General features: G+C 44.5%; 1 protein-coding gene across 2 annotated transcripts in view; it reads right to left on the bottom strand.

Annotated features, from left to right (window-relative positions):
- PTPRT (protein tyrosine phosphatase receptor type T) overlaps positions 1 to 20,628 on the bottom strand; it is a 734,376-nt gene that overhangs the window by 566,672 nt on the left and 147,076 nt on the right. The window lies entirely within an intron of this gene.

Genomic DNA, 20,628 nt, shown 5'->3' with positions numbered 1-20,628 from the left:
GTCTTATGTTAAATTCCTCAAAGGAAGGGGGTAGAGACAGGAAGAATGGGGCAAGCTACCACAATGTGGGAACCCAAGAAGTATGTTTAAACATATGTAATGTTACATAGACATGTTTGAAGGCAAACTTAATTGCATCCTTACATGTAAATGAATACGGTATTTTAATACAAAACCTCAAAAGAAACAAACACCCAGCCACAGGCTGCACACTGAAGAATTAACTTCTTACTTCCCCCCTTTCAGTTTCCCTGGTTTCAGAGTGGAAGGTTGGTTATTCTAAACTCAGGTCAGGTTTTCTGGAAGAACTTTCTCTGAAATCAGAAGGGTCCCAGGATCTCCCTGGCAGTTATCAGGCTCCATTTTAGGTCACATGAAAGGAGCTTATATAAGCATGGGTTTTTTATACATTCATATAGTATTATCTGGCATCAGGAACATACTACTGCAACACAGGCTGCAAGGGAGCTTTCCATTAACGCATGGGAAACCACGAAATACTGGTTGGTTTTTAATATGGGGTTTTTTGGTGGCTTCTCACTTGCTACTGGCCAGAGGAAGTGAAGTGGAAAGAGTAGTCTTCCTCCTTTTGTTTAAATCTGGCAGGAAGAGGGGTAACGCAATGATCATAGAACGGAAGGACAGCTATAGTGGTCAGTCCCATTCATAACTGAGTGGTTTGTTTAGATCTCAACCCCAGGGTTTCAGCCAGATGACTTTTTACTCTTTAGGTGGATTTTCTGAAGGGGTGACTAACATGACTTATTGGAACTTTGAGTTAAATTAATGTACTTTTGATGGGATCCCTTACAGCTGAAATTTAAAGTGACAATGATTTCATCATCCTTTATTCTCTTTGTTAGTCCCAAGAGCATACAACCACTATCTCCCCTGCTACATCTACACTGACAGGGAGCTCTTGGGGCAGTGCACCACTCCTCACTCTCCAAGGCCTGGCTTTCCACGCGCCATCTGGTCTGTCTCAAATACCCCTATGCAGTGCAGAAGCCAAGCTGTGGGGCTTCAGCGAACTGCCATATTTGGATGTGGTGCAATTTTCCATCAGGCATTTCTCAGCTGCAAAATCACAACCATGAATTTAATTTAATTGAAAGGAGCTGAAAAGTTCAGCTAAAGACAGAGGTGAAAGTAAGTTGGGATGCCCCGGTACGGTGTACCGGTAAGAGCCGCTGCGCCATACCAGGACCGGCTTTCAGAGAGGGCAATTTAAAGCCCTGGGATAGTGGCAGCGGGGCTGTGGCGGGGATTTAAAGGGTCCCGGAGCTCCAGCTGCTGCTACCCCCCCCCCAACCCTGGGGCCCTTTAAATCCCTGCCTGAGCTCTGCTGCCGAAGCCCTGGGGTAGCAGCGGCGGGGCTCTGGAGGGGATTTAAAGGGCTGGGGCGGTAGCGGCAGCTGGATCCCCAAACCCTTTAAATCCCCATCTGAGCCCTGCTGCCCGAGCCCTGGGGTGGGGGGCTCTGGCGGGGATTTAAAGAGCCCCAGAGCTCCAGCCACCTCTACTGCCCCGGCCCTTTAAATCCCCGCTGGAGCCCTGCTGCCAAAGCCCTGGGGTAGCGGCGGTGGGGCTCCGACGGGCATTTAAAGGGCTGGGGCGGTAGCGGTGTCTGGAGCACCGGGGCCCTTTAAATCCCAATGGAGCCCAGGCACCGCTACCCCAGGGCTAGGGCAGCAGCGCTAAGGCTGGGATTTAAAGGGCTCGTGGCTCCGGCAGCTGCTACCACAGCGGAGCCCCAGGCCCTTTAAAGCTCTGTCAGAGCACCGGGGTACCGGTGGCAGCCAGGAGCCCCCAGGGCTCTTCAGTGATTTAAAGGGCCCAGGGATCCGCTGCGGTAGTGGCAGCTGGAGCCCTGGGCCCTTTAAATCGCCCCCGAGCCCCGGGGCTACAGCCGCCTCTGCAGCTGATAGCTCGGGGGTGATTTAAAGGGCCCCGGGCTCCCAGCCGCCACTACCACAGCTGGAGCCCTTGCCCTTTAAAGGGCCTGGGGATTTAAGGCCCTGCCTCTTCCGGTTGAGGCCACGCCCCCTGCTCAAGACTCCGGCATACCGGAAAGTCCTCTAACTTACTTTCACCCCTGGCTAAAGAGTCAACTGTAGAAACAGGTTTCAGAGTAACAGCCGTGTTAGTCTGTATTCGCAAAAAGAAAAGGAGTACTTGTGGCACCTTAGAGACTCACCAATTTATTAGAGCATAAGCTTTCGTGAGCTACAGCTCAGTTAATAGTGGAAGAAATTAGATTGCAGTGAGTTTGAGGCCAGTGGCTTTGTCACTGCTGTAAATGAACAAATGTTCCCGTTGTGCACATGCCCTACTAAAAATTGGTGTTTAATTGCATTTTTTCTACTCTGTGAGCTATTGCTTTAAAATCAGGGATGGGGTGTTTCAATTTGATTTTTCAATACCTGGGAAAGTGTGGTTTAGTAGTAGAAAGCCAGGCACACACTGTGTTGTGAGTTTCCCACACGGAGCTGTCTAAGCACCTCAGAGCTTCAACTGCAGCACCAACCCCCTATTCCAGTCCTGGACCACACAGCTTAGTCAATGGACATGAATCCTAACCTTCAACCACACATGCTGTCTGTATGCCACCCCTTCTGCCCCCCATTCCCCCACTGTATTTCAGTGCTGAACAGCAAGACTTTTGGATATTCCTACTCGAGGGGTGCAAAATAATCAGAAATATCAACTATTTCTACACGAAGTTGTAGAGGAAGCGTTCCAGCTTCAAGCACCGTACAGAGGATACAGGGCACTGAACTGAGACTCAGGTGACTTGGGTTCTATTCCAGCTCTGCTTAAGACTTCCTGCATATCCTTAGTATCCCTGCCCATAAAATGGGGCTAATGATGCTTAAAGATATTGGTAAAGTACTTTAGGCACATCAGATAAATGCTAGCAAAGTATTAAGGGAGTTTCCAACACTTGGTCGCTAGGACAATGCAGTGCTAGCTTCTACGGTAACTTAGTTTATCTTAGTAACTTAAGAGTCCAGAAGCACCAGTCTGAATCTGGTCCTCACCGTGTTACATACACTAAAAACACCTAGGTCTTATAAACACTTGGACATTTTGCTACTTTAGTTAAAATAGCAACATCCTCTTGTGTAGGCAATTATACCAGCGTAGCTTAATTGACTTCAGAAACTGAAATAAGCTATACTGCTAACTGTGACTACATTCAGCTTTTAGGGGCATAACTTGTTGGCAAAAACTCACACCCCAATACATGTAGTTATGCCAGTAAAACTTGAAACGTAGAGCCGCCCTTGGAAGATAGCTGCTGGAGAATGAACTCTGTTCTTCTGAAGTGGATTTGCCCAATGACTTGGCATATGCAGAGGAACTGGTTGCAAGAGTGCCCAGAATACCACTGTACCAATTCCACTGGCACCTCTTTGGAAGTGCTGTGGGACCCAGCACAAAGGGTTCTTGTAGTGCATCTGAGGAGGACTGACTGTGGCCAGATTTGAGGCTCTAATGAGAAGATCCTATGCAAGTGTGAATCTCATGAAGGTAATTCATACCACTGTCTCAAACAGAACCATCCTCTGTGCCTATTGCAAAACTGGCTCACTTACAGTTCTCACACTCCCTTATCCCTGCCTTGCGCCAACCTAAACATCTGTTACTTCATTTTAATGGATCTTAAATATCTGAAGATCCTTGAGTTTTAATTACCAAAGGCCCAATAAAAATTTCAACCAACAGCTGCTGTCAGTGAGTACCCCACTGGAGACAGCCATCATGTGGAACTGGGATGGGAAGACACAGAATGAGTATAAAACATTGATCTGGATTGTTGCAGTTACTAGGGGAGCTCACTTCATGCCACTGGCACCTACAACTCTTAGCGTCAGTTGGAAAAAAAAGAGGGGGGAGAGAGAGATGCTGAGAAATAATCACCATCCATTCACACCCGGTGCACCGTTCCCAGCCCCAGCATGAAATTAAGAAAGCTGCAGTTCTCAGGAATATCATATCATCTCCCCCCAGTTACTCCCGCTACAATATGGAAACAAGTTAGTCCTCCTCCCTATATTCCTGGGCTACATAAAGCCTTTGCATCTATAGAAATCTTCCCTTACGCTTGAGGCACTCAAGCGAGGAGTTGATCCTGTAATTCATTAATTTCTCTGAGGAGGAACTTTATTGTTCTGAAGGAAAACAAGTGACCTTAAACAACCGTCTTCCAAATTAAATAGCATCAGTTTTCCCCAGCGAGCTGAAAGAAATTGATCCAGAGTGTTACAGAGAATTATTGTACAGCCAATGTCTCTCAGGCCCAAGGCACAGGAAGTACGATGCAGGGTTAATGCAAAGAGTAAAAAGCACACATTTCTTCCCCTCCTCCCCCAGAAAACAAAATGTCACAACACTGCATGTGCAAACAATACCATGCCATGGTCTGCCTCCAGAATGGAGAGAGTGGTTCTGCCACTAACTTGCTGTACAACGCTGGTCAAGTCACTTAACCTTTAGGTTATCCATGTGTAAAATAGGATACTTACCTACCCCAGGGTATGGTTGAGAAGCTAATTTGTTTGTGAAAGGTAGAATATGTGGGGTTTCATCTGCTATGTTATGCAAGGAATACAAGTCAACAAGCTACTGCCAAATAGAAAACAAGCACCACTGCATGCCCCAAAGTTTTTTTTCTTCACACAATCTTTTTGCAAAAAAGTTGCAACGGAAAAAGTGTCCCAAGCTGCAGTATGGCTGTAGACTGCGTTTTCCCGATCCACAAATCTTTATGCACATGAGTAGCAAATGCTCAAGTCAGCAAAGGTTTGCACGACTGGGTCCATTGCTGAGTGCAGAGTGACTACGAGTAAGTCTTGAAAGAGAATTGACGATTCCTACAATACTTGGTATGGGAAGACTCTCACTAAAATATTCTGTGCATTCTAAAGACCACCTCAACTAGCAACCCAACATCTCTAGCATGGTTTGGTTTGGCTTTAGATTTCAGGACTACCCACATAGACTTGCTAATACCAGAGATTAAATTGCAAGTTATTGAGAAGAAGGATAATCTTGCAGTTAAATCACTTAAGACCTCTCTGCCTCTGTTTCCCACCTGTAAAAGGGGTACTTTGAGACTTAATACATGAGAGTTTGAAAAATGCTCTGAGGATCTCTGAAAGCGCCAAGTACACTCATTTCTGGCTTTGTGAGAATCGTAAAGTGCTGCTCAGGATTTAGCAGTTTGCACAGGTGTATTCTGCCTGTATGCAAAAGAAAAACACAAGTTAAGGGGAAATTCTCCAATTTGTTTTTCAGCTGAATTGCATTATTTCTGGCAATCCTCCACAGCAGCAGAGGGCTCTTTACAAATACCCAAATGCTACTAGAAACCTTCCCAGTCTGCATAAAAGAAAGAAAAACTGAACACATCAGCAGCTTTTCTCTCATCTGTTTTGAAAACAACTTTTCTCTCATCTGTTTTGCAAAAGCTTCAAGCTCATTAAGCATAAACAGAACCAGAGGCAAGGCTGAGCATGGTCTGTGGGTAGCTTACAGGGGAAATCTCTTTCCAGTAGTGCAGAAAATATAAGCAACCCAAAATGATCTTTGGTCCCACTTTACTATTATCCACAGAAATCTGGAGCAAATCCTAGTAGTAAGCATCACAACTTGGTACCTCACTGAGGTAAAAATTGACATGCATTGCTACTGTTGATGCATCCCAAATGAAATTAAATCAACACATTTTTTTAAGTGTTTGCATAAAGCCACTGAGATGAGTTTCACTGCTAATGGCAACCCTTGAAATATTTCTAGTGACACTGGTAGGTTTGGTCAGCGCTACCGTGACTCAGTTCTGCTTTATTCCCTCCAAAATATACTTTCTGAATGCTCCACCGTAATGTGTTCGGAGAAGTGCCCGACATCAGTTCTGAGTAGCAAAAACTAGCAGAGTTACTATCTGCAAACGGATGCTATCACTCAGTCCAATGGGCCAGCTCCTGATGGCATGAGGATGGATGGGAATAAAGGCTTTAATGCATACTACATCTTTGGGAGTGAAAAGAGAGCATACACCAACCAACTCTCCACATCCCCTCTGCTAGGAGAGGATGAGAATCTGCAGTTGCAACCATCTACCTTCATCTCTACAGGGATTGGGGAGATGGAAAGGAGTACAGGACTTGGAGCCAATAACCAAGGTAAGGAATAATCAAGGTAAGGAAAGCTGCCCCAAACTCTGGAACCTGTGTTGGATCAGGAGATTCCTTTTAAAGAGCTGCAGGAAACTGTTGTCAGTGATAGGAGAAAAAAGACCGGTTCCGAGCTCCAGCCAGAAAGGGCTGGGTCTGGTGGCTTTGGATGGACAGACAGGGGCAGAAGGAGAGCTCCGTGTGTGGCAGAAGGACCAGGGCTGACTATGAGCTTATGTTATGATTGTGGACTTCATTCCAGGAATTCTCTGAGGACTGTTTGAACAATTTTTGTTGTTAAACCAGCATGTTCTATATTTGTCTGCTAATTATTTCAACAGCACATTTAGACTTGCCCGATTGAGAAATGAGAACCCAGGCAAATCTGCACCCTCCCAGAGCAGCTCATCAGGACTTGTAGGGACTAAGACTAAAACTTAAATTTAATAAAGCAAAACTGTTACCACCATGATAACTGTCATGGTCTCTGGGTAGGCTGCCCCTTCTGACATCCGTTTTCCAGAACCCCAAGTGTATTCCTTTCAAGTGGCAGACCTGTGTCCCCACTTCTCTTTGGCACAGGGCCCCACAGTCCAACTCCAGTTAAAAGTAACAGTCCTCCACACATATTGTCTTGCCTATGCCTGGCATTCCTCTCAAACGCAAAGTAGACATGGCTTAGCCTTGATGTCTGCCCCTGTTCTCTCTTGGACCAAGTTGTAAACTGATTCTTGCAGATCATGTTTCTCAGTCTCTGGGTCAGACTGAAGCCTACTCTCTGTGCATATCTCTGTCAGCTTCCATCTGAGCTGACAACTTCCCCCCTCCTGTTCTGCCAGGGGCACCTTTAACAGATCAATGTCTTTTTGATCTCCAGATTCTCAGCCTTTGCAAACAGCATTGTCCCCAGAGTCAGGGCTGAGGAATCCCTTTTCATGGTTATAAACCTGGCTCTTGTTTGACGTCCTTATCTAGGCAATAGTTTTGCCTTTCCTGGCTCCTTTAACAACCCATTTTGGTCTAGCTCTATGCATTCAGGCACGGTAATATCCCACAGATATAATGAGGGGCATATGTTATTTAAAATAAATAAAATATTTCCGAGTTCTCCACTATAACAAGTAAGCAAACAGTGTCATATAACCATGTAAAATCTTGGCAGCAATATTGATTCTAATTTCACTGATACCAGGCATGGTATTGTCTAACCCTATTATCACTGAAAAAAGAAAAGAAGGACTTGTGGCACCTTAGAGACTAACAAATTTATTTGAGCATAAGCTTTCGTGAGCTACAGCTCACTTCATCAGATGCATGCGATGGCATACTTTCCTCATACTTTATCACTGGCATACTTTGTTCATTAAAAGAAAATGTTAAGTTCTAATTCACAAATATTTGCTGAAAGGATTTTTCAGAATGTATTTTCAGTTGAAATAAGAATTCAATTTACAATACTGGCAGTATTGGTTTTCATTCAGTCAGGGAAATACCACCATGTCACTAATCAACTTGGTGAAAATTTAAGATTGCAAATACAAACTTCTTTTGTAAAATATAGGCCAGGCAACCATTTTTAGCTGAACAAAGACGCCAATTCTCAAGCAAAAACACGGAGAATGTTGTGATCTCTTTGCAGACAACTCAGAGAAAAAGTCAAAATTCACCAACTACTTTTGTTGCAAAGCATATGCTCAGACCTATTCCAAGGTCGTCAATCGAGTACTTTTCTTGTAATTTTAAAAGTCTCTCTCTCTCTCCCCAATCACTGGCATCATTCAGGAGTTGTATGAGCGAAGACTATCAAGGTCACGCTCTTGCAAACAATAACATTTTGACAAAGCGGATATTCTCTGCATTTTTATTGTTTGAATTTGTTGAGATTTTTACAGAAAATTATTCATATCCATGGTACTATTGTATGCACAAAGTCTAGATATAGATCATAGCACGAATGCAAGAGATTGTCTTAGCCATATACCAAAAACAAAAGCAGCAGCTGCCCAGCACGCTAAGAAAGGAGAACAGAAAAGCAGAAGCACCAGGGAACAGCAGATGCAGCAGAGGAAAAGCAGAGCTACAGAAACCCTCCTCAATCAGTTTTAAGGACTAAACAACAAATCTATTGATGTTGATGTCAGTGGAAAGACAGCATCTGTCGGACTGCCACTGATTTCAGTGGGTTGTGGATCATGTAATTCAAGGGGAAAAAACAATGATGTACTAGAGGTTAGACATCTTATTCAAGAATCTGATTTAAATTCCATTGATTTGCCATTGCCTTCAGTGCATTTTGGATCAGGCCCTTAAAGAGAAGTGCTTTACCAGTAACACAAGTATATTGGAGGTCACACTGGTTTTTAAATACTAAGATTTCAAAACATTTTCAGTTCTGAAATGACAGTTTCATGCACTCAAAACAGTCACTTTTTAACCTAAACTTATTACTAGTTGTGTTCTAGCAAAAGGTGAACTCTGTTGGAAAGTTTGTACAAAAATCCATCCAGTTGGAGGGTGTTCTTAAAAGCCTTTTCTTCCTCCCCCAAACAGCTGAATTTTGAAACAAGCTCAGCATGTAAATATGCAGTTAAACTTGAGAGAAAAAAATGGTTTTAAAAGCAAACTCACAACCATATAAAAATGTGAGAGGGAGGATGTACATTGGAAAACATTAGGATACATTGCACCTGTGTAGAGGGACAACCACGCAGCTAAAAAGGATTGCAAGAAGCAACAATCTCAGCTGTGGAAGCAGGAGATGGTTTCTCAAACTCAAGGAGCACAAGTGAAATGAAAAGGGTGCTGTAGCTTACGGACAGCAGAGCACTTAGCTCCAGCCTAACAAATTTACAGCACCTTTAGGCCAGCAGTCACTAGTAAAAGATTCCCTACATTACTAGTTGCGATCCAGGGAGCCCCTGAATGCCAACGGGCAGAGGGCGCACCACACCATAACTCTCATCAGGCCTAACACATTCATTTGCCACAACTTGCTGCCATCATAATCTGTATCCAACAGGTGTTGTGTAAGGTGTCTCTCATGCAAACTGGTAACATGCAATACTCCTCATGACCAGTGTGGGGTATGTACAGGTGGTGTATAAAGAAGTATAGCTTTGTGCTGGAATATGTTCCTCAAATGTGTTTGGCAGCCAGTGTCGAAGCACAGCCTGTCCTAGACAAAGGACTATTGTTTTGAAGGCTTGACTATCTCTCCAGTGTAAATTAAGTATGGTGGATCTAAGACAATAACAAGCACATTTACATTCAAGGTAAACAAAGTCATCAGGCAAGCAAGTGGGGGAAGGTGACCACTTAATCTCCGGGGTGGGGGGGTGGAAACTGCACCCCCAGAAAGCCTTCCTGCCTCTTGAAATGGGGCCAATGAACTTTCGGAAAATATAAGTGGAGGGGGGGAAAAAGCCAATTTTGTCATCCTTCACCTGAGGAGACAAAGAAACCAAACTCTGGGCTCTGAGTTGGATCCTAGCTAAAGCCTGACCAGCCATGCTGGAGTAATGACTGTGTTGAGAAAACTACTTTGAATAAAAGACTCTAGTTTGCTAAGTTTGATTTTAGACTTAGAAGGGTATTTTTACTTGTTTGTGTTTGTAACTATTTTTATCCCTGTTCCTTCTACTCCCTATCACTTAAATTGAGGTTCTATGGTTATTAAATATGTTTTACTTTTATAAAACCAGCTCAGTGCTGTATATTAAAGGGTAAAATCCTCACCTAATCTAGCAGGCTGGTGTGTATTGTCTCCTTGGAAGCAGCAAACTAGATAACTTCTGTGAGGGTCCAGTGAATGGGACTAGGCACTACAAGAGACTGTTGGTGACACCCTGCTAGGAGTGACTAGGCTGGTAAAAGCCAGGGAGAGGCTGTTGTGCTGTGAAAGTGTGCAACTGGTGTCAGGCCTCTGAGAGGAAGCTGATCAGCACAGAAGCACCCAGGGTTACAGGGCAGATGATGACAACCCCTTACTAGTCTGGGTGAACCTCCACAGCATCATACCAGTCATGCTCCATCAGCAGTAGCAATGACAGAAATGCCAGCATAGACCGAGCACTACCATTTACTGTGGGGAGGGAGCAATCTAACAGTCTCTTGTCCATAAGTAGACAACATAAGGTACCTCTATGAGGTGATTGTTGGGTGGCTGAGTGTATGGGGCTTGAAGGCTGCATGGAATAGAGGCGGTCTCTAATCTGCAGTAGGTCACCTAAATATCCGGCTACAGAGCCTGTTACAGTTTGCTATATCTAAGCTAGTTTACATGTGAAATTGCACAGAAATGTTATGCTAGAACCTGGCAAGATGAGTTCACAGTGAGAAGATCAACAGTAAAGCCAGAGTGGGTGCTCACTTGTTATGGAGCAGCAGAAATTCCAACATTAGCTTCCTCTGTGCCTACAGGCAGCCCAACCGTATGCAGGACATCAGCTAGATGAACCTGTCTCCCAATGAGCAGCCAGAGCCCAGTCATCATGGGCCAGCTCACGCTTCCCTCCTCCCGATATCCACTTATGCTTAAGGAGAGCAACTACTGCTCTAATAAAGATATGGCAGTTCTTCTTGGATGCTAAACAACTGCAGCTGTCACTGCTTTGACACCTTTAGCTGGCCATGTACCCTAATTGCAACACATGGAGGTAGATTTGAGCGCAGGAGCTGGTGTAGCTCTCCATTAACCTTCACTAGGTGGACTCAGAGTGCACATTATCCCTGGCTTCTCGGTGCCTAACCTGAGGTGCATAGACTACCTTATAAATGCATGTTGGAGTACCAATATGTTCTCTAAAAGCATAATATATAAAGACGACTCCTTGTCTTTTTGCATGAGATTTTGAGTGTGTAGAATTGAAAAGTGTGAAATTAGTGGGTAATTTGGATTTTGGGAACTAAGCTATAGAGCTATGTTCATATCTCAATTTTGTGTGAAAAAAATTAAAAGTATTCAGCATCTGCTATAATAATAATTAACAATAGTTGATGTTATGTGTCAGCTCCTGGGGCTGCTTTTAAAACCATCTCAATTTGTTTTCTGAGCAACAGAACATGTGCACCATCCTAGAATTCTAGAGCAATATAAAATTCTTATGAGTCATTCCTGTTCCCATTTTTAGCTGGGGTGTGTGCGAGGGAGATTCCAAAGTTTCAATCTTGTCAATTACAACACAGTGAGGATTTTCCAAATACTCCTCTGTTAGCTTGCGCCCTGATCCAGTTCTCTTGCTGTCAAGGGCAAACTTTCCAATAACGTAAACCATTTGCTGGGACAGTTTGTACAAAATCTTCCCTTATGATAGTGGGTGGTAGCACTGCCATAATTGATGCTGAGCAGGATTTCCATTTTAATGGGGTGTAAAAGGTCCATAAAAGGTATTTTGAATTAGATTTAGAGGATCAACTGCAAATGCCTACTGTGGTTTTCTATGGCAGTTCGTGATGATAAAATGAGTCAGTTTTGACTATTTCAACATGCCTTTTGACTAGAATTTTTCTATTGTCTCATGCTTTTTCTTTGGATCCCTTCATAAAGCATCGTGACAGTCTGAGGCATGAAATTAAATATGTGATTCTTCCAGTCTACTCCTTGCAAAGATTTTTTTGTTAAAAGTTGCAACTCTGCTTGCAAAAACAGTTATTTGAGATTTAAGATGTTAGTTTTGAATAATATTGTTGCACTGTTCCTGAGAAGGTTGATATTGTTACTGATCACAACGTATAATGTTGCCTAAGAGTTAGGTCAACATAATGTTGCTGAATACAAACTAAGGGTAGTGATGGAATTATCTTGACAATGTATCAGACACTACTTAAGGCTGCAAGACAGGATTTCAGAAGACACAATTGTAATCAACATTAAAACAGTGATGCTGTTTGCCCCACTGAAGCCACTAGACCACAAAAAAGGATTAATTACATCCGGAAGGGTGGAGATGTGGAGGATATGGGCCTGCTCTGTATTAATTTAGGATTCCTATATGATTGATTGCTGTAAGGGATATTTCCTGACTATGGCATTAAGCCAAAAGTGACTGTTAAGAAAAACCAGCAGGAAATGAAATGATGACGGGAGATAAGATGCTTCCCCGGGGGGGGACGGCGAGGAAGGGGAGGAGAACCGCCCAAGATGTCAGCACTGTTAATTGGGTTAGGCCCAACCCATGGCAGGTAGTGTTGGGCCCACCTGCCATGTCAACACTGAAAGGCTTATTCTGCCAGGGCTGGGAGTCTAAAATCAAAGGACATAACAGTTAAAGTCTCTCTTTGGAGAGAGAGAGGGATCAGTTGTCAAGGATAATTCAGCGGAACAGGTGAATATAGAGAGAGAGACAGAGAGAGAGAGAAAGAAACTGCAGGAGGAGTCTGAAGAAGCTGGGCTGGAAGCTCTAGGTAGATAGGCCTGCATGTGGATTTATTTTAAAATCCTTATTCCTTAATGCTATACAGTGTTTGTACTGTTATGAGCAAATAATACTGTTTTGAAAAGGATGCTTGGTCACTCTGTATATGCCGCCAGTCACAGCTCTCGGAGGGCAAACCTGCACTGTACTGTACTGAACCTAAATTGGGCTCGCTGAGGTACACAGGGGTCTGTAATGCAAGGCCTGGTCTAAGAGTCAGAGAATCACAGGATTTTGCTCCAAAAGAAGTCAAACGCTTGGGTACTTGTCCATTGTGGGAATGCAGAGACCCAGACAGAGGGCATTGGCACAGCCCATCCTGAACTGTGACAGAGGTCACCAAGGATTTGCATAGAGAAGTGAATTGGATGAAGTTGGTGTCAGTCGCTGCTTTTTGGTATGTGCTGGAGACAGAGGTGAATGCACCTCCTAGGGTGAGTTAATTTAGTGTTGGAGGCAACATGGAGGTGGCAAAAAATGCCGGAGACTTTTCCATGTTATTTCCATGCCTTACGGAAGGTGGGTGGGCAAAGTGCATCCTGATGCAACCTTAACTGTGGCTACACAGAACTTTTCTGTGTTAATGAGAGATGCACATTTTAGACGGTTCCTTTAAGGAGCAAGGAAAGACTTCTCCCCCTCTTGTAGGCAGACTAATATTGCATTTTGCTGACTGGCTCCATTGCCATGCAAAGTAGTCTCCTCTATAAAACAAGCACAAAGCTGCTTTCCTCTTCTTTCATTAGAAATAGAGCAGGAAATTTTAAAAAAGCCTAATTAGCATTTATCATAGCTTCCCAGGTACAACCTCCACTTATCTCCCAGCAACTTAAAGAGAAGGCTTTTCGAGAGGCTAGTGATAAAGAAGACATTTAGCATTTCATCTCAGCACACTATTTTAGCAATCTGGTTCACTCCTAGCCTGTCACTGTCACCGTGTAACTTGCAAGAGATTGAAGCACCTTGAAAAAATCTGCACAGTTTAAGACCTTTTATTAGACAAGTTTTCGCAAACTTGCAGTTCATGATTCACATAGACAGCTAATGCTTGCAAAGGCATTCTAGTCATTTCAACATCATGTCACTTTCAACCGGCAGCAAAGGGGGCTTCCTGGTTGAGTACGGGTCAAAGAGCACATGAGAACTGTCATGTAAAGTCAGAGTGGAGATGTAGGTGAATATTTAAGACACTGTTTCACCTTTTACTCACTTAACTGTAACTTCTCTGCATGTCTCTCTTCTGTTGGATCAGTGACCTCTGGCTCTTGAGAGCAATGATAGTCAGCTTTACCCATACACAAGGCCTGAACAGCATCTTTGGCATGCATAGGGGGCAGTGAAAGGGGTTATTTCAGGGGCAGGCAAATTTTTTGGCCTGAGAGCCGCATCGAGTTTCCAAAATCATATGGAGGGCCGGTTAGGGGAGGCTGTGCCTCCCCAAACACCCAGGCGTGGCATGGCCCCTGCCCCCTATCTGACCCACCCCCCGCTTCTCACCCCCTGACGCCTCCCCCCGGGACCCCTGCCCCATCCACCCCCCCTGCTCTCTGTCCCCTCACAAGCCCCAGATCCCCCACCCCTAACTGCCCCCCGCTGCCCCCCAACCTCCCCCTCCTTCCTGATTGCCCCCCGGGACCTCTGCCCCCATTCAACCCCCCTGTTCCCCGCCCTCTGACTACCCTGACCCCATCCACACCCGCACACCTTGACCATCACCCCGAACTCCCCTGCCTTCTATCCAACAACCCTCCCCCGCCTCCCCAGCTCCCTGGCCCCTTACTGCGCTGCCTGGAGCACTGGTGGCTGGCGGCGTGGCTGCACCAGGACAGGACAGGCAGCCATGTCGCCCGGCTGGAGCCAGCCACCTACCGTGCAGCTCAGAGCACTGGGTCACGCCACAGCTCTGCAGCTGCGCTGCCTGGCAAGAGCTCGCAGCCGCGCCGCCCAGAGCATTGCGCTGGCAGTGCAGTGAACTGAGGCTGCGGGGGAGAGGGCAGCGGCGGAGGGGCCGGGGGCTAGCCTCCCAGGCCAGGAGCTCAGGGGCCAGGCAGGAGGGTCCCGCGGGCCAGATGTGGCCCACGGGCCGTAGTTTGCCCACATCTGGGTTATCTGATCAACTGATCCTGCACTAATTAGAAAAGTATCAGGTTCCCATTTTTTTCTTCACCACAAAGTTTGACGCCATTTGCTCAAGTCAATCACCACGTTATACTAAGATTATGTAAGGAAGCAGCATAAACTGAAGGTGCGATTCCCTGCTTGCATGCACAGATATGCACTACCTCGATAACAGCTAGTGCAAGTATTACAGCAGGGCAGCCACAACGGCGTGGGCAGCAGCAGGGCTGAGTGCGTACCCCCAGTGTTCAGGAGGGTTTGTACTCAGCACAGGTAAGCCGTACCTTTGCTGCCCGTGCTACCGTGGCTACGCTATTATTTATACTTGCGCTAGTTCTCATGGAGCTAGTGATAATGCACGTACGCAAGCTGGGAATCTTACCCATAGCTTGCAGTGCAGCTGTAGCCTTAGCAGAACATGTTCCTAGGCCAGAACATGGAGTCTAATAAGGTTTCCCCGCCCCCCACACCTGCGAGGGAGAAATGGGCAGAAGGCTAGCGGCTACTGCTCTAGCTGGTTTTGGAAGGAACCCAAAAATCTAGTCTGGGCCAGGACAATGAAACACTAGCAGAGAAGTGTTCACACATGAAGTCTGCACAAGTGTTGGGTAAGGAGATGTTTGCCCTGGTCCCCACTGCCCACGACCACTCCATCTCTATTCATTTGGTAGTGTTACTTAGAGACATTTCATACTGGCTTCTGTGCCTTCAAAATCTGTCTGGCACTGGAAATGGACAAACGGATTCTACCTGCTGAATTTGGTTCTCAAGATATCTGCAGCGCCACCAGAGCCAAGAAGTCTGATCTCATGAAATTTGTACCCCAGCTTTGAAGAGGTTCAGGTACTACACTGATGCTTCAGGTGCTTAGCAAAAATAAAACTTTATAAGGTTCACCTATCACTAAAAATGAAAGATTAGGGCTACATAACATACAGAGGCATGGCGAGACTGTGCTGCTATGTAGCCAGCTGTGTTCTAATGAAGCTGTGAGCTCATCTACTCAGACCTAGTACTGAATCTTGCTTCTGGGAGCATATCTTTGCATCTCACTCTCTAATGGGGTTCTTTTCCTCCTTTCCCCAGCAGGAAAGCCTGGCCACGTGACATGTTTTTCATTTTCTACCACAACCACAATCTCCTTTCTACAGACAGACTAATCTGCCAGGCACTGCATTCACAATGCACAGACAATAAAAACACAAGCCAAACAAGAAAAGCCCACTTTTGATGCCATGTCCAATCTCATGGGGAAACTACAATCTGTAAACAAACACACCACTTGCAAAATCCCAGCCACTCCTTCACTCTATAAACAAACAGCAGAGCTGTACGTTCTTTCCAGGATAATATTTGAGAGCCAAGAGTAAAATTTGTAGATTTCATATTCTAAAATTCCTCTCCCTTTCTTCCAGTCTCTTGTTGAAAGGAACTGTCAGGAAGATGATGAGATTCTGGAAAGAAATGCTAAGACCGCTAGGGAGACATGCAATGAAGAACAAAAAAAAAAAAAAAAAAGAGAGAGAGAGAGAGAAAGTAAAACAATCTGACAATATATCTCAATGCTGACACCCCAGATCTGCTGGGGCAGTTGTGATACCCAGTCTGAATGCTGAAAGTCATTCCCATGGAAAGTTTTCCCCTCAACAACATCAGCAGCAAAGCACCTCATTGGCTGTCTACAGTGACCATCAGAAGGAAAAGTGTGTGGCCATTTCCCTTCCCCTAGCTCAACAGATAACACAAGAATCCATTGATCTGGGAGGGTGAAGCTCTGACATCCATGGCATAGATCCTGCTGACTGTAGTGGTGGAACGGGGACCACAAATTTTTAGGTTTAGCCTGTTTCTACTCTTGTTAAGGCCTGAGGACAATGTTAATATGCAACATTAGCAGGGAATGGAAGCCCTTACATAATTTGTTAGATTTTGATCAAAGGATCAGTCTGAAGAACATAAGATTTACTATAAGTGATCAGACAATCGTGACCAAGTCTGCATCCATAATATGTAATAGCTAATGCTTCAGGAGATATCACCCACGCTCTTTCCCCCCAGTGATCTAACCATTTGTGCAATATTGTATGGGTTAACAGGACATTTCTTCTTGGCCCCCTCCATGTACTCAGCTTACTCTGAGGCAGAAGCACCAATTACCTTACTTTAGATCCCAAGCCACAGAGTTATCAGTCAATGGAACTTGTTAGCCAGACAGTGAAATAACCACACCTTAAAAACATCCTACTCAATCGCAGGGAACCACCCGCATGGAGTAACCTGTAGAACTGAGGCCTAATATCCTAGTTTAGAGTGCAGACCTAGAGAATCATATGCAAATTTGTTGTATGGTGCCGTCAGTGCCAGCTTCGTTCTGTCTCCAATTCCCTCCAGAGTAGTTTATTGGCCTGCATAATCCCTGGTTTCTATAGAAACAGAAATACTGTAGTAAAAAGCGGAAAAAAAAAATTAAATTCTGTCAGCGTACGAAGATTGATGTTTGGGGTTTGTGTGCACGTCGCGCACACGCAGGGCCTTGTGTTATTTAGTCTCGGCTTCAATTCCTACCCTTCTGGTCTCCTCTGATATTTATAAGCACTGTGCTCTAGTAACCTTCACCCCTTCTTAGCAGCCACCTCCCTTTGCTGCCATGACAATGAGCGAGAGTGAGGTGAGAATGGGTTTATATATATATATATATATATACACACACACATATGGCACGTGTCCTCATCAAAATCAGGAAGAGGCCCAGCTGCTGACCAAAGAGGAAAACATGTCCTAATTAGTTTAAAAAATCCCCTTTGGATAGTGCTCCCTGAATAGCAAAGGCTACCCTGGGGGCTCTTTGCTATGCAAGTGACGTAACCATAGAGAGAGTCATTCAGAAAGCAAGAAACTAGATCAAATTCCATAGTACATCTGATGTATTATTCCAATGGGTTATAAATCACTCATGTTTCCCGACTGATGAAAGGGTAATTTTATGACCAATTAATGTAATGTACTTAAGTAAACTAAAATGAGGGTGTCAGACCAGTGAACCAGTTAGTCCACTATCCTGCCTCCAGCAGGAATCAGCTTCAGAGGAGGGTGTAGGAAACCTTACAAATTAATATTATGCAATAACAGGTCCATGGGGAAGAAGTCTGTTCCTAACCCCAAGCAGAAAATGATTGGCTGATGTCCTAAAGAACAAAGGGTTTATATTCCATATAGAATTTCATCCTAGATATTTTAACTGTGTATATTCATATAAATGTCGAATCCGTTCAGTCCTAGTAAACTCTTTCCCAAATATATCTTGTGACACTGCACAAGCTAATTGTATGTTCTGTTTCTTTCATCAGTGCTAAATGCATTGCCTTCTAATTTTTGTGGCTGTCTCTTTGTTCTTGTAGTGAGTAGTGGTAAATAGCAGCTCATGAAGAACTAAACAGTGCACAGATGGTGCATTCCATTTCCAATGTTGCATTGTGTATTCCAACTCAGATATGTAGAACAAAGAATAGAAGATCAGTTCCTTGCTTTTTCATACTGGATTGGTTTATCAATGTGTAATCAGTAACGAGAGCGCACAGAAGAAAGGAGTTTGAAGAAGGGACATGAATGAGGCAAGGGACGATGCTTGGTTAACAGGGCTAGGGAGAGAGTTGTAAGCAAATGGGGTAATACAGAAAAAGTGTGATGCTAGAAGCAGGAAAAGGACTAAGGGGTTGGCAGGAAGCTTGGGAATAGTATAGGTAACAAGAAAGGAAGAGAAATTAATGCAAAGATATCAGCTGGGGTATAGGCCTGGCAATTTGTGTTTGAAGCAGGAGGCAATTGAGATATATAAGAAGGATTTTGAAGAGAGGTCTGATCTGGTCAGAATAGTGGGAGATGATGTCATCGTTTGTGGTAGCAATCTGAATACACTGGATGGGGACTGAGGTGAGAGCCAGGAAGGCCATAGAGGAAGAGGTTATAGGGAGGACATGCAGGAGGTTCCAGTTCCTGGTTCCAGTTCCCTCCCACAGGTCAGCAGAGGTTCCAATGAGCCAAAATGAAAATCCCCTTTTATTGTGCAGGAAATCCACAAAGCAAACTAAAACCCAGTTATCAGAATTCAAACCCAGTGCTGGCTACCCAATGTAAACCAAACAGTAGCCAAACAGACAACAATGTCTGAGATCTGATTTCCACAGACTGCTCAAGGAGAACTCCCCTGCCACCCCAAATTTCAGGAGAAAGGGAGAACAGTTTCCCTAGCACCCTCTCCTCTCACAGGCTGCCATCTTTCTATGGACTCTTTCATTAGCTACTAAGTGCAGTTCCCATCAGCAAATCAAGTTCCAGTGGGATCCTTCTACCTTCTCTCAATTTTCTTGGACCCTGGTGCCCCTTCTGTCCCACTGTTTAATTTGATGCTATTTCATTATATCAGCACAATGGAGAAGGGGCATGACTACAGGAGCCCAAAAAAGACACACACTGCTCATCATAGAGCTGCTATCCTCTCAATTCTATACATTATAAATATCCTTCAAAAATACTGCTAGAGGGGTACTGGTACACTCATTCCTGGGTAAGGCTCTCTCCTTGAGGAAGCTGGTACACAAAGGTAAAGTAAACAACTCAGACACATTTTCTTGTGCTCCGTAAGTCACATAATAAGAGCGAGAAGGGGGGGATGGTAAATTAATACCATCCAAATGGAAATAGGCTAAATTGGTCAGGAGAGAGGGATTTTATTGAAAATTAAAGCTATAAATAAAAGCCCTGACAGTATCCATCTAATTTACAGGGATACATTTGGGACAGGACTAGAACCATCACCTTCAGGAAAGTGTCCTGCTAGCAAAGACAAAGGGCCAACTGCACTACTGAAGAATCCTTATGGAGTAGTCTGAATTCCTCACACTAATAAAAACTCACTTCATTTCTCAATAATACCATGTTCCTCTTCTGTAAGGCAGAGATGGGGTGCCTGTCTGCCAGGATCCATGCCACTGAGATAGTACAGAACAATTCAGTACACTCATGGGATAGATAGCTCTCCATTTATGGGTTTTTTATTATTAAAATAGTAAAAGTTTATAAATTAGAAAAGGTCACTCATTAGTATTTCACAGGCAAAGGCAGATATCATGGAACAGGTGAATGATGGCACTTGGCTTAACTACATACATTTTTCATTCCTTGCTTCCCCCAATCCTGGAGTATGATACTATTGTCTTATTTTATGTCCGTTTCCCTCCTTTATAAATAGTGTTTCTGTGTCTGCAGGGAGTTTATAACTGCTAGCTGAAACACCAGAGCTTCTCACAAACCAGCTAAGCAAAACAAGTCTCCACTCCTCACCACCACTAGTTAGGACAAAGAAAACCTCTCTCAATGCTCACAGAAAGCCAGGCAACCAAGTCATTTCTGAACCTTTCAAAGCCATATGTATACTGCACCATTCCAGTGATTCTTAAGAATTAAAGGGGAGTAAAACAAACAGAAAAACAAAACAACGAAAACTCAACTTGATACCACACATGGCAATTGAGGCCTGATTTGAAGCCCACTGATGACTGAGGAGGAACATGATAACAGTTTTAAAGTACATAAAAGGTTGTTACAAGGAGGGCTGTGAGTGGGGAGAGCGAGGAGCTATATGAAGCACTCCATGCATTCAGGTCACTTTCCCTACCTGGGCTGCTGCTCTCCTCCCCTCCCCTCATGCAGCCCAGGAGGGGAAAGTGACCTAGATGTAGGGAGCCCTGACATCACTCCTTGCTCCCCATCCCACAGCCCACTATGCGTGAACAAAGGAGCAGCTTTCAAGGAGGGAGCAAGCAACAATGCCAGCTGCTCCATGCATCCAGGTCAGTTTCCCCACAAGGGCACAGAAGGGGTGGTGCAGGGGTTAGGGGCAAAGGGGGCCCAGTGCAGAA

This window comes from Lepidochelys kempii, chromosome 13, assembly GCF_965140265.1.
Source record: "Lepidochelys kempii isolate rLepKem1 chromosome 13, rLepKem1.hap2, whole genome shotgun sequence".
Lineage (NCBI taxonomy): Eukaryota > Metazoa > Chordata > Testudines > Cheloniidae > Lepidochelys > Lepidochelys kempii.
Note: the sequence above shows the minus strand (reverse complement) of the source record. Positions and strands in the feature narration are given on the sequence as shown.